Source organism: Natator depressus, chromosome 3 (assembly GCF_965152275.1).
Source record: "Natator depressus isolate rNatDep1 chromosome 3, rNatDep2.hap1, whole genome shotgun sequence".
Taxonomy (NCBI): Eukaryota; Metazoa; Chordata; order Testudines; family Cheloniidae; genus Natator; species Natator depressus.
In genome coordinates this window covers 172858336-172871898 of record NC_134236.1, presented here as the reverse complement: position 1 = coordinate 172871898, position 13563 = coordinate 172858336, and positions in this window count along the sequence as shown.

The window sequence follows — 13563 nt, the reverse complement described above, 5'->3', positions numbered from 1 at the left end:
GTTATCATGTCCCCCCTCAGTCTTCTCTTCTTCAGGCTATACAAACCCAATTTTTTCAATCTTTCCTTAAAGGTCATTTTTTCTGGACGTTTAATCATTTTTGTTGCTCTCCTCTGGACTTTCTCCAATTTGTCCATTTGTCTGAAATGCAGCGCCCAGAACTGGACACAATACTCCAGTTGAGGCCTTATCAGCATGGAGTAGAGCGGAAGAATTACTTCTCATGTCTTGCTTACAACACTTCTGCTAATATATCCCAGAATGATGCTTTTTTGCAAGAGTGTTACTCTGTTGACTCATATTTAGCTTGTGATCCACTACAAGAGAACCTCAGGGTTACAAACACCAGAGTTATGAACTGACCAGTCAACCACATACCTCATTCGGAACTGGAAATACATAACCAGGCAGCAGCAGAGACAAAAATAATAATAAAAATGGCAAGCACAGTAGAGTACTGTGTTAAATGTAAACTACTAAAAAAATAAAGAGAACCCAGCATTTTTCTTCTGCATAGTAAAGTTTCAAAGTCAGTGTTCAGCAGCAAACTTTTGAAAGAACAACCATAATGTTTTGTTCAGAGTTATAAACATTTCAGCGTTATGAACAACGTCCATTCCTGAGGTGTTCGTAACCTGAGGTTCTACTATATGACCCCTAGATCCCTTTCCAAACACTCCTTCCTAGGTAATCATTTCCCATTTTGTATGTGTGCAGTTGCTTCCCCATCAAAAAGTCATTTTTCTGTGAGGAAGCAAAGAAATTTGCAGAGGACATGAATTCTGCACATGCTCAGTGGACAGATTCCTCCCAGGAGTAAACTGATTGTTCCCTCCTGAGTGGAATACTTTGCATTTGTTCTTATTGAATTTCATCCTGTTCACTTCAGACCAGTTTGTCCCGATCATTTTCAATTTTAATCCTATCCTCCAAAGCACTTGCAACCTCTCCCAACTCAGTATCATCCATAAGCTTTATAAGGTTACTCTCTGCCGTTACCTAAACCACTGATGAAATTATTGAACAAAACCAGACCCAGGATCGATCCCTGCAGGACCCCACGCAATATGCCCTTCCAGCTTTACTGTGCTCCATGAATAACTACTCTCTGGGAGTGGTTTTCCAACCAGTTATGCACCCATGTTATAGTAGCTCCATCTAGGCTGTATTTTCCTATTTTGTTTATGAGAATGTAATGTGAGACAGTATCAAAAGCCTTATTAAAGTCATGATCTACCACATCTACCGCTTTCCCCCTATCCATAAGGCTTGTGATCCTGTCAAAGAAAGCTATCAGGTTGGTTTGACACGATTTGTTCTTGACAAATCCATGCTGACTGTTATTTATCACCTTATTATTTTCTATGTGTTTGCAAATTGCTTGAATATTTTCCCCATTATCTTTCCAGGTACTGAATTTAAACTGACTGGTCTGTAATTCCCTGAGTTGTTCTTATTTCCCTTTTTATAGATTGGCCCTATATTTGCCCTCTTCCAGTCCACTGGAATCTCTCCCATCTTTCATGAGTTTTTGAAGATAGTTGCTAATGGCTCAGATATGTCCTCATTCAGCTCCTTGAGTATTCTAGCATATATTTCATCAGGCCCTGGCAACTTGAAAACATCTAATTTGTCAAAGTAATTTTTAACTTGTTCTTTCCCTATTTTAGCCTCAGATCCCATCTCATTTTCACTGGCGTTCACTATATAGACGTCCAATTGTTACTAATCTGTTAAGTGAAAACTGAAACAAAAAAGTCATTTAGCACTTCTGCCATTTCCACATTTTCGGTTACTGTCTTTTCCACCTCATTGAGTGTCGGGCTTACCCTATCCTTGGTCTTCCTCTTGCTTCTCATTGTTACCTTTTATGTCTCTAGCTAGTTTAATCTCGTTTTGTGCCTTGTTCTTTTTAATTTTGTCCCTACATGTTTGTGTTGTTTGTTTATATTCATCTTTTGCAATTTGACCTAATTTCCACCTTTGTAGGCCTCTTTTTTTTTTTTTTGAGTTTCAGATCATTGAAGATCCCCTCGTTAAGCCAGGGTGATTTCTTGCCATCCTTCCTATCTTTCGTGAGCAGTGGGATAATTTGCTCTTGTGCCCTTAATAATGTCTCTCTGAAAAACTGCCTACTCTCTTGAACTGTTTTTACACTTAGACTTGCTTCCCATGGGATCTTACCCACCAACTCCCTGAGTTTGTTAAAGTCTGCCTTCTTGAAACCCATTATCTTTAGTCTGCTCTTTTCCCTCCTACCATTCCTTAGAATCATGAACTCTATCATTTCATGATCACTTTCACCAAAGCTGCCTGCCACTTTCCACGCTCAAGCAGTTCTTCCTTATTTGTCAAAATCAAATCTAGAAAAGGCTCTCCCCTAGTTGCTTTATCCATCTTCTAAAATAAAAAATTGTCGCCAGTGCAGTCTAAACACTTGTTGGATAATCTGTGACTTCGGTATTATTTTCCCAACAGATGTCTGGGTAGTTGAAGTCCCCCAAGTCATAAAGTCATGTGTGGTCTCTTCTGAAAATTTGTTTACAAAAAATCAGAATGCTAGGAGATGAAAAGTTGGCCAGAATGAACTTGTATTATTCATGTAACTTTTCACAAAAAGATTGTCACCAATTTTGCCCAGCACTGCTGAATTCACCATATACAATGGATGTGCCGTGAAACAAAAATTTGCATTTGTTGAAGTGTGTGATTGATTTCACAAAATATAATTTTATGTTGGGTACGTTTTAAGAACTAGCTAATAAATAAGGCCCCAATCTTGCAATGTACACTGTTAATGAAGGATCCCTGTACCACTGCAGAGCCTCACTGAAGTCAGTGGGACAAGGTATGGATACAGGGGTCCACCACAAAGATCTCATGTCAAGATGGGGACCTGAGTTCTGATTTTTATGGTCATAATTGATTACCTACATGTCAGCATCTTGGGTCAGTCAAATTTCATTTTTTTTCACAGTACCTCTTTATAAACACGCTGGACCTGATTATGTTCTCACTCCAATTTTGCACCAGTTAACTCCATTGACTTCTGATTTACAATAGAGGAAGCAAGATTAGAAACAGGCCTATGAACACTATTGCATTTGTAGTCTGACACTCAAGATAAGACAAGAAGCCATGTAAGTTTTCAAGCATGAACTAATATATTTATTAGAGTTAATGCAGCTGGCCAGAAATTCTGCTAAACTCCAGCATAGGTGCTTGATACTAAGGGAATATTGTTGATGTTCCCTAATATATGAGACATGCACTTAAGTTCACCTTGTGCTGCTATTAAAATCTTCAACAAATCATTGCTATGCATAGGTTTAGAGGCAATCAGCATAATTTTGAATGGAGTATGCAATATGAATGAGTCATTAAGATTTCAATCTTTAATACTGTGAAGGGGGGGGGAAAGCCTAATTATATAAATCTGGTGGCAATAAATAGTTTATTTTGCTTATGCTGTGATATTCAATGACCTTAAGCCATAAAAATCCCTCAGAGTTTCCATTCTCTCCCTTTCCGAACCAGCTGCTCTCCTTACATGTTCCATTCATAGTGCTTTTGCATGAAGCAGCAAGCTTGCACATGCCATGGTTTTTATTCATTTTTTTCAGAGCTCTGGGTTAGGATTAAACATTCTGAAAACCATATTATACTGGATTTTCAGAAGGAATTGGGAGGGAGAAATAGTGGCAAGGGTCATGGATACATTTCTCTCTCTAGTGAAGTCAATGGGAGTTTTGCCACTGATTTGAGTATGAGTATTATGGCCTAACACCTAGCTCTTATATAGTGGTTCTTATCAGTAGATCTCAAAGCACTTCACAAAGGAGATTAGGATGATTATCCCCCTTTTACAAATGGAGAAACTGAGGTCCTGGAGAAGTGACTTGCCCAAGACTCAGCAAGAGCTATTGCTATTAGCAGAGCAGAGAACCCAGGTCTCCCGAGTCTCAGTCCAGTGCACTATCCAGTGGTCCACACTTCCTCTATTGATGTCTCTTGGGACTACTCATGGTAGTAAAGTTAAACATATGCTTAAGTGTTTGCAGGGTCAGAGCCTTAGTGTGTTTTCTATTGAATTTTTGTTTTAAAGGTATTTCTGACAGATTATGGTCTCCTGCTCATATCCTAGGACAGGAAGTCAGAACACCTGGGTTTTGATGGTGGTTCTGCCACTGACTTGCTGTATCTCCTTAGGTAAGAGAGCTAAGATTTCTGTGCCTCAGTTTACCCATCTGTAAAATGAGTGTATTAATACCTCTCTCTCTCTCTCTCTCTCTGCCAGAGATGTTGCGAGAATTAATGAATGTTTGTAAAGCCCTTTGAGTTCCTCCACTGGAAGGTGCTGATTCAAAGTGTTGATAGTTGTTTGGGCTAAAGTTTACCCTTCCTTAATTCTCAGTAGTAGTAATAATAAAAAAATCTTTCATATCGTGCTATATATTAGCACAAAGGTTTTTTTCAGATGAAGAGTGATTCAAAGGAATGAGACTGTTAGCTTGGGAGTTAATGGGACTAAAGTCCATTAGAGTTTTGCATGAGTAAGGAATTCAGGATTGTGCTAAATGTAAATGGTGTCTGACACCTTTCTTCCCTTCATTCAAAGAAACACCTTTGGTATCCACAAAGGAAACTAGTAGCCAATGAAAGCCTAATTTTAATTATGCTGGAACGAAAAATATAATTACCTTAAGTTAACCGGTTTTTTCCTTCCTAATTTCTTTTTAAGTCCTTACAGATATTTATCGATTTTGAAAGAATACTAAAAAAAAACCCCATATGTCTTTTAGCAGAGTAACATTTACTTTTTCTCTCTTCATTTCATTTTTTTCAATACATATGATGAAACATGATAAAAACCCATTGAAATTTATACAGGGTGCTCTCTCTGATCTATCTGTCATATCACTGTACTGTTCAAGTACCACATAAATTTCTGTAATACAAAACATATTTTCCCTTGATCTTCTTGCTCCAGGTCTGATCCAAAGCCTATTGGGAGTCTTTCCGTTGACTTCCAAAGGCTTTGGATAAAGCCCTCAGTCTTGCAATGATAATTTGTCATCATTTTCATATTTACTTGGACAGTGTGATATAAACTAAATTTGCATTGCTCATTCTAAAGAATAAGGTATTTGTTAGCTAAACGTGTATGCCAGCGGGTCAATACACAGATAATTAGAGCACAGGACTGGGAGCCATGGCTCTTGGGTACTAATCCTGGCTCTTACACTGGCTTGGTGCTTGATCTTGTGAAAATCACTCAACCTCTTTGTGCATTGACTTCTCATCTGTAAAATGGGTGTGTGTATATCTATATGAATCCACCTCACAGGAATTTTGCAAGGTCTAACAAATTAGTTCTTGAAAAATATTTTGCGATTGTTGAATGAAATCTGATAGATGAGAGTCAAGTGTTATACCAGACATATATTGTTAAAGACTAATAATTTGCATTGTTCTTTACTGTCTGTAATAGTAGCTACTAGGGCAAGTTGATGCTGACCAAGCTATCTGATGGGATGTTCAACTGCACTGTTTTACATTAGTGTTATGTTTTATATTTCATCTGTGTTTCTTTAACTTTGTAAAATTTAAAGAAAGAAATTTAAAGGAACAATAAAAGATCTTTAGAAATCAAACCAATCTCACAGTAATTTGATTGGTAGAAAAGAGGGAACAAAATATTACAGTTAGAATGCTTTTAGGCAAATTGGAATTATTTGCATGTGGAAATATATTGGTTAACATTAGGTGCCCAGTTAGGTGCATTAATATACTGAATACAGGTTTAAATATATGGCCATGTCTTTGTTCCACCCACTTATTTTTGCACTCTCATTTAGGTGTATTCTAAATTAGACTCTTGCCTAATCACCTAATTGATTTTTATCATCTTGAGTCTCACCTTTTGAAAGTAACACAGTACCCTGCATGTGAAATTCCATGCTCAACAAGTAGGTTCACAATTCCCTGTTTGCATGAAATAGTGGTGCATCTTTCTGAAAATGAGGACTTGTGGAACCTTAGAGACTAACAAATTTATTTGAGCATAAGCTTTCGAGAGCTACAGCTTACAAAATGTACCTCAAATGATTCCACCGGAAATTAGCATGTTTCTGGGAACAGCTTAATTTGAAAGCGAGATGAGAAAACTCTCTCTTTTTGATGCTCTTGGCAATGAATGTGCTATTCACTGTACATCCAGCTTTTCTTTTGCTGGTTTCCAGTGTGCATCAAGATTCAGGCACACAGCAAAGAAATGTGGACATTAAAAACAACTAGCAAAGAGAAGAGCCCATTTCAAAAGAGCAGAAGGAGCACTAGAATAAAAAAAGAAAAACACACCTGGACCTGTCCTTTTTTTGTTCCACAGAGAGAACCAGTGAAGTGGTTTGGGAGAGAGATTTTTTTTCCCCAGGGAGTGAACAGAGATTGTCATAAGGCACAGAGAGAGAGTCAGTGAGTGAGCGAGAGAGCAAGAGTGCACAGCGCTGCTGTTGCATGCAGAGGACTGTGACAGCTGAATTGCGCTGATACAGCCTTTTCATTATCTGAAACAATTGCTTGGGCAAGAACAGCATGAGACTTCATGAAATGTTTTTGAACTCGGATTCCTGATAGGAGAGCATTACATAACTCTGTCTTTGTGAATGCTGGCGACCGGGAACATACAGAAAGACACAGCCAGAAGCACTGCACTCAGCTGCCTTTTTCTTTCTTTCTTTCTTTCTTTCTTTCTTTTTTAAAAATCTGAGCCAAGCATTAAACAGACAAGCCTATCTTCTCCCTCCCCCTGCCCCCCCCCCGCCAAACCCCCAACAGAAGCCTGGTTTTCATCACAGATTAATAAATGAAGCTCTCCATCATTTTAATATGCTTCCCACAGCCTTTTGCTAAGGAATTAATGATGCTCCAATTCAACATTGCCATGGTGCATGAAATGTCTTTGGATGTCTGTTCACTTGAAGAAGTTCTGGGGAGCAGGGACTTTGCAAGCGTGTCTGACTGCTAAAACTTTGGGCTGTGGTTTTGATTCAGCCACAAAACTGTGGGGGAGCCTTGCTATGACTGTTTTTATAAAACTGAAGGAAATAAAGTCAATGTTGTATATTTCACTGTCTCCTGAAGTGATTATTTGTGCCATTAGCTGTTAAGGAAATATGCCTAAGTGCTTAGGAATTCTAATTAAGCAGGCTCAGCTGGAGTGAATAGCTGGAGGATTTCACAACGCCTTTTTGAAATCATATGCAGTCCAAGCAACCAGGGGAATTCTCTAAACTTTGGAGCTTTATCCTGGTGGATATGTCTATTGAACTTTTATTTATTTGTTTTTAAATCAGTGGCTTTTGCAGCCTGTATCATTTCACAATCCTGCTTTGGTTTGTTCCTCTTTTTACTTTTTCTTCCATCGGCTTTTAGAAAAGCTGCAGTCTGAGCCCAACAGGCAGAATGCTTTTTAGGTTTGTGGGAGTGGAGTTCATGAGGCTAAACGCCATTGAAGTCAGCTCTGGTGGTCATGATTACATCCGGGAAGAATTTAGCCCATTGCCTTTACCATATACTGCCGTTATGTATTGTACATGCACGCAGCCCCACTGCGCCCTTCTGGATGTCATTAATAGAATGTGATCCATGGGAATGCAATAGTAAAAGCAAATATTTAAAAAATTCTGCCATTGTACAGTATTGGCTGGGTGGTATGTGTACTACACAGAAAACAAGCTAAAACTTATCTGTATTTTGTAACTCTTTAACTTTCTGTTTTCATGGCAAACACTTCTATTCTGCTTTTCACAGATGCCAATGTTCCCTGTCTGGTTAATCTGCCATCACCATGGTATCTGAGAGCTAACAAAAGTTACTTTAACAGAGCAGCAATTTGAGGGACTGTATTCTCTGCCCCTTCCATGTTTACTCTGCTGGAGGGGCTCTTGGGTCCTTTCACTTTACCTCCTTTTCCCCTTTTCTTCTTCTATCTTCAGGGAAGGGAAACCGAGCTATTCTTATGCAGTTACTGAGGGAAAATGATTGAAAAACAGGAGGGTTGTACTTCTCACTTTAAACATACAGAGAACCCTTTTCCAGACTGATGGTTTGGGGAAGGGAGATTCAGAGCTGTGAGTCAGCTGCCAAGAAGGCCTGATTTCCCCTCCGCCCCCTCCTATGAGTCTCACTCTTGGCAATGATCACTGATGACCACAGCTGTCATGCTAGGTCATGGAAAGCTGTCAAGTGAGTTAGTACATAAGATATGGGGCTCAGTCCAGTGTGGGCCCTGAAGAACAGGCTCAGGGTCTTATATTGGATCTGATGTCAGGTAGTGAGCCAATACACCAGTGAGCCAGTACACCACACTGAACAGCATTAGGTTGGTGTCATCTTGTCAACCTGTTTTCCTCAGAAAATGAACAGCCAGATATGAGGCCACCTGAAGCTTCTTCATGGTTGCTGTTATCCTGAAGTATGCAGGCACACAGTGCCTAGTGGTGCAATTGACAGAAAGTACTCCTAGCTAGCTGATGGTGGTAAAAAGCATTCCTGGTCACTGGTGCCCTGTAGGTATGTAGGAGTAGTAAAGGGGCCAGAAGAACCCCAATGCTACTTACCACGTTGATGATCAGAACAGCGGTATTCAAATGGTTGTAATCATATTATGTAAGCACAACTAACATATCGAGCCATTGATTCTATTGAAGTAGCTGATAAATACCATAGGATTGCAGTCTCAGATTCTGAAAACAACGGGTTGAAGTTTGTACGGTTTCCCAGGACATAACTTCTATTTTGAGAGGCATACTTTCTGTTAACTGTAGTAGCATTCTGCAAAGCGTCACCTGTTCAGTGCTGTGTGTAGAGATATGTGATGGAGATGAGGAGACAGTGTTCTGTTCGAATCTATTCTACAGGGTTTCTTATACCACACTCATCACCGTACTATCTGAGCTCTTTCCAGTAGTGCATTAACAATGCCACTTGTTCTCTCATCCTCTCCTCAGGGGGAGAAGTGTATGCGGTGGAGTGTTTTGTTTGGAGATTTTTTAAACAATATAGAACACTGACTATACATAAATTTGTTAAAGAAGGCTCTTCTTTTCTCAAGACAAAACATGCCTAGTTTTTTTAAACCTTTCTTCATAGGTCAGGTTTTCTAAACCTTTTATCATTTTTGTTGCTCTCTTCTGGATCCTCTCCAATTTGTCCACATCTTTTCTTAACGTGGTACCCACAATTGGACACAGTACTCGAGGTGAGGCCTCACCAGTGCTGCATAGAGTGGAACAATTACCGCCTGTAGCTTACATACAACATTCTCTTAATACACCCCAGAATGATATTAGCCTAACTGCATCACACTGGCTGACTTATGTACAATTTGTGATCCACTACAACCCCCAAGTCCTCTTCAGCAGTACTACCAGCTATCCTGTTATTCCCCATTTTGTAATAGTGCATTTGAGTTTTCCTTACTAAGTGTAGGACTTTGCATTTGTCTTTACTGAATTTCATCTTGTTTATTTCAGACCAATTCTTCAATTTCTGAAGGTCCTTTTGAATTCTAGTCCTGTTCTCCAAAGTGCTTGCAACCTTTTCCAGTTTGGTGTCAGCAGTAAATTTTATAAGCATACTCTCCACTCCATTATCCAAGTAATTAATTAAACTATTGAACTGTACTGGACGCAGGACTGGCCCCCTGTTGCAGGACCCCATTAGATACATCTTCCCTCCATCTAGCCTAGTGTTGCCAATGCCATCTAGTCCAACAGTGGACAACGCCAGGTGCTTCAGAGGGAATGAACAGAACAGGCAATCACCAAGTGATCCATCCCATGTTGCCCATTCCAAGCTTCTGGCAAAGAGAGGCTAGGGATACCATCCCTGCCCATCCTGGCTCATAACCATTGTTGGACCCATCCTCCATGAATTTATCTAGTTCTTTTTTGAACTGTGTTTAGTCTTGGCCTTCACAACATCCTCTGACAAGTTGTTCCACAGGTTTACTGTGTGTTGTGTGAAGAAATACTTCCTTTAGTTTGTTTTAAACCTGCTGCCTATTAATTTCATTTGGTGACCTCTAGGTCTTGTATTATGAGAAGGAGTAAATAACACTTCCTTATTTACTTTCTCCATACCAGTCATGATTTTATAGACCTCTAGCATATTCCCCCTTAATTGTCTCTTTCCCAAGCTGAAAAGTCCCAGTCTTATTAATCTCCCCTCATATGGAAGCTGTTCCATACCCCTAATTATTTTTGTTGCCCTTTTCTGAACCTTTTCCAATTCCAATATATCTTTTTTGAGATCTGATGATCACATCTGCATGCAGTATTCAAGATGTGGATGTACTCTGGATTTATATAGAGGCAATATGGTATTTTCTGTCTCATCTGTCCCTTTCTTAATGATTCCCAACATTCTGTTTGCTTTTTTGACTGCTGCTGCACATTGAGTATATGGTTTCCACAGTGACGCCAAGATCTCTTTCTTGAGTGGTAACAGCTAATTTAGACCCCATCATTTTATATGTATAGTTAAGATTATGTTTTCTGATGTGCATGACTTTGCATTTATCAACATTGAATTTCATCTGTCATTTTGTTTCCCAGCTCTGTGAAAAGTCCCCTGTAAAACAAGATTATATTCCATGAAATATAATTGGGGGGGGGGGGGAGTGATAGCTCAGTGGTTTGAGCATTGGCCTGCTAAACCTAGGGTTGTGAGTTCAAATTGGGGATGGGTTCTGCTTTGAGCAGGGGGTTGGACTAGATGACCTCCTGAGGTCCCTTCCAACCCTGATATTCTATGATTCTTTCTCTTTGAAGAAATTATATCCCAGAACACAAGACTAGGTGAAAGCTCCAGGAGCCCCATTTGGACCAGCCCTACACAGGTGAAAGTCCATTTCTTTACATTCCAGCCTGGGGCAGGGAGGGCTAAGAAAGCCTGTACTTGAATGTTTGGGGGGCATCCATCACCACTGCAAAGCAGGGCTGGGATGGGGAGTTAGAAATAAACAAAGAAGCAAATCCAAAAGCCCTACCTAAGGAAACCAGCATGGGGAAGAACTGTCATTAGAATGACAATTTAGCACACCCTGCCAAGGCGAGGCTTTCCAAAAAGCTGTAGAAATGGCTGTTTCCCCCTTGAATGAGCATTTGAATATCATCAGCACCTCAATTGTTTTCATACTCTGTTTTTTGTATTGTTATGGTGCAAAGTTTTAAACCAATACAAGAAGGGTCTGACTAATTTTTAATAAATATTGCTACCTGGCAACCTAGCTATCCTCCAGCCCCCACAGGTACAATAGGTTTTGAGATTGCAACAGAAGCTGTTGTTAGGTTTCCCAGTGGGATACCATGGTTGCTTTATTTGTGCGCAAAGCTTTTCATAACTGTCTCATGTTTGGGGCACTCAGGAATGCATATGCTTCCTCTCCATGAATAACTGCTGAATTCCCAGCGGGAGCCATACGATATTTAAATAATGACGTTGTGATGTACAGTATCTCAAGATTTCAACCCTCAGAGTCCCTTAGCTATCTAAGCACACATTTATAATACAGCTTGATGACTACATATCTGGCTGGTAGGCTACATTTCCATCATTATAAATGCAGTGGCATAAAGTGTAGTTATGTTCTATTAATTAACGGAAATTACTGTATTTAAGAAAAAAAACACAAATCCTCTCAAATATGAAAAAAAAACCCTTAATTGACTAAACTCCCTTCTTTTTTTTAATCTTTCACTTCTTGCCTTGTGGTCTAAAGTAAGGTGAACAATGAGGTATGATTGCTGAGAGAGAAGCCCTTCTGTATATCTATGGTACTTATATGGCTGGCATTACTATAGTATCTGAGCACCTCATAACCTCTAACGTATTCACATCACCCCTGTAAGGCAGGGAAGTGCTATTATCTGTGCCATTTTACAGATGGGAACTGAGACACAGAGAGGCTAAGTGACCTGCCTAAGGTCACATAGGACAGACAGAGCAGGGACTTGCTAGACTAACCTGAGAACTGGACAATCTTTCCTTTCTAGGACAACCACTGTAACTGCAATAGGGTTGATTCACCCTGTGAAAGTAGGCTATCAGTATTCATTTCAACAAAACTTGTTCTAGCAAATCAGAGGACCTCTGAAAAGACATTCCTTTTGGGTCCTATTGGCTACAAGACCCAAAATTCAATGTACCACCTTTGGTCCTTCACCAGCCCAAAACTGTCAAGTCAGTTGAGGGTTTCAAACCACTGGGGTGGGGGAAGGCAGGGAGACCACCCATGAATGTGATAAGCAGGGAGAGGCTGTAATTCTCTAGTGGGCTCATGTAACGGTTACCACAAAGCTGTCAGTCAGCATGAAGTAGTTTGGACTTCATGGCACATGATAGTAGAACTTGAGCAGAAAATATCACACTAGAATTTTTATCTGTCCTTGGTGGGGTGGGTTCCAGTATCCAGGGTTGTCCTTGCAGCTCTAGGTGTGGCATCATTGAAGCACTGTGCCTCAGTTTATCAATGATGTGGAATAGAATCATAGGACTGGAAGCAACTTTGAGAGATCATCTAGTCCAGTCCCCTGCACTCATGGCAGGACTAAGTATTATCTAGACCATTCCTGACAGGTGTTTGTCTAAACTACTCTTAAAAATCTCCAGTGATGGAGATTCCACAAACTCCCTAGGCAATTTATTCCAGTGCTTAACCATCCTGACAGGAAGTTTTTCCTAATGTCCAACCTAAACCGCACTTGCTGCAACTTAAGCCCATTACTTCTTGTCCTGTCCTCAGAGGTTAAAAAGAACAAATTTTCTCCTTCCTCTTTGTAACAACCTTTTACGTACTTGAAAACTGTCATCATGTTCCCCCCCCAGTGTTCTCTTTTCCAGACTAAACAAACCCAGTGTTTTCAATCTTCCCTCATAGGTCATGTTTTCTAGACCTTTAATCATTTTTTTGCTCTCTTCTGAACTCTTTCCAATTTGTCCACATCTTCTCTGAAATGTGGTGCCCAGAACTGGACACAATACTCCAGTTGAGGCCTAATCAGTGCAGTGTAGAGCGGAAGAATTACTTCTCGTTTCTTGCTTACAACTCCCCTGCTAATACATCCCCGAATGATGTTAGCTTTTTTGCAACAGTGTTTATACTGTTGACTCATATTTAGCTTGTGGTCCACTATGACCCCCAGATCCTACTCCTTCCTAGGCAGTCATTTCCCATTTTGTATGTGTGAAACTGATTGTTCCTTCCTAAATGGAGTACTTTACATGTGTCCTTATTGAATTTCATCCTGTTTACTTCAGACCATTTCTCCAGTTTATCCAGATCATTTTGAAGTTTAATCATTTCCTCCAAAGCACGTGCAACTCCTCCCAGCTTGGTATCATCCACAAACTTTATTAGTGTACTCTCTATCCCATTATCTAAATCATTGATGAAGATATTGAACAGAACCGGACCCAGAACTGATCCCTGCGGGACACCATTCGTTATGTCCTTCCAGCATGTCTGTGAACCACTGATAACTACTCTCTGGGATGGAT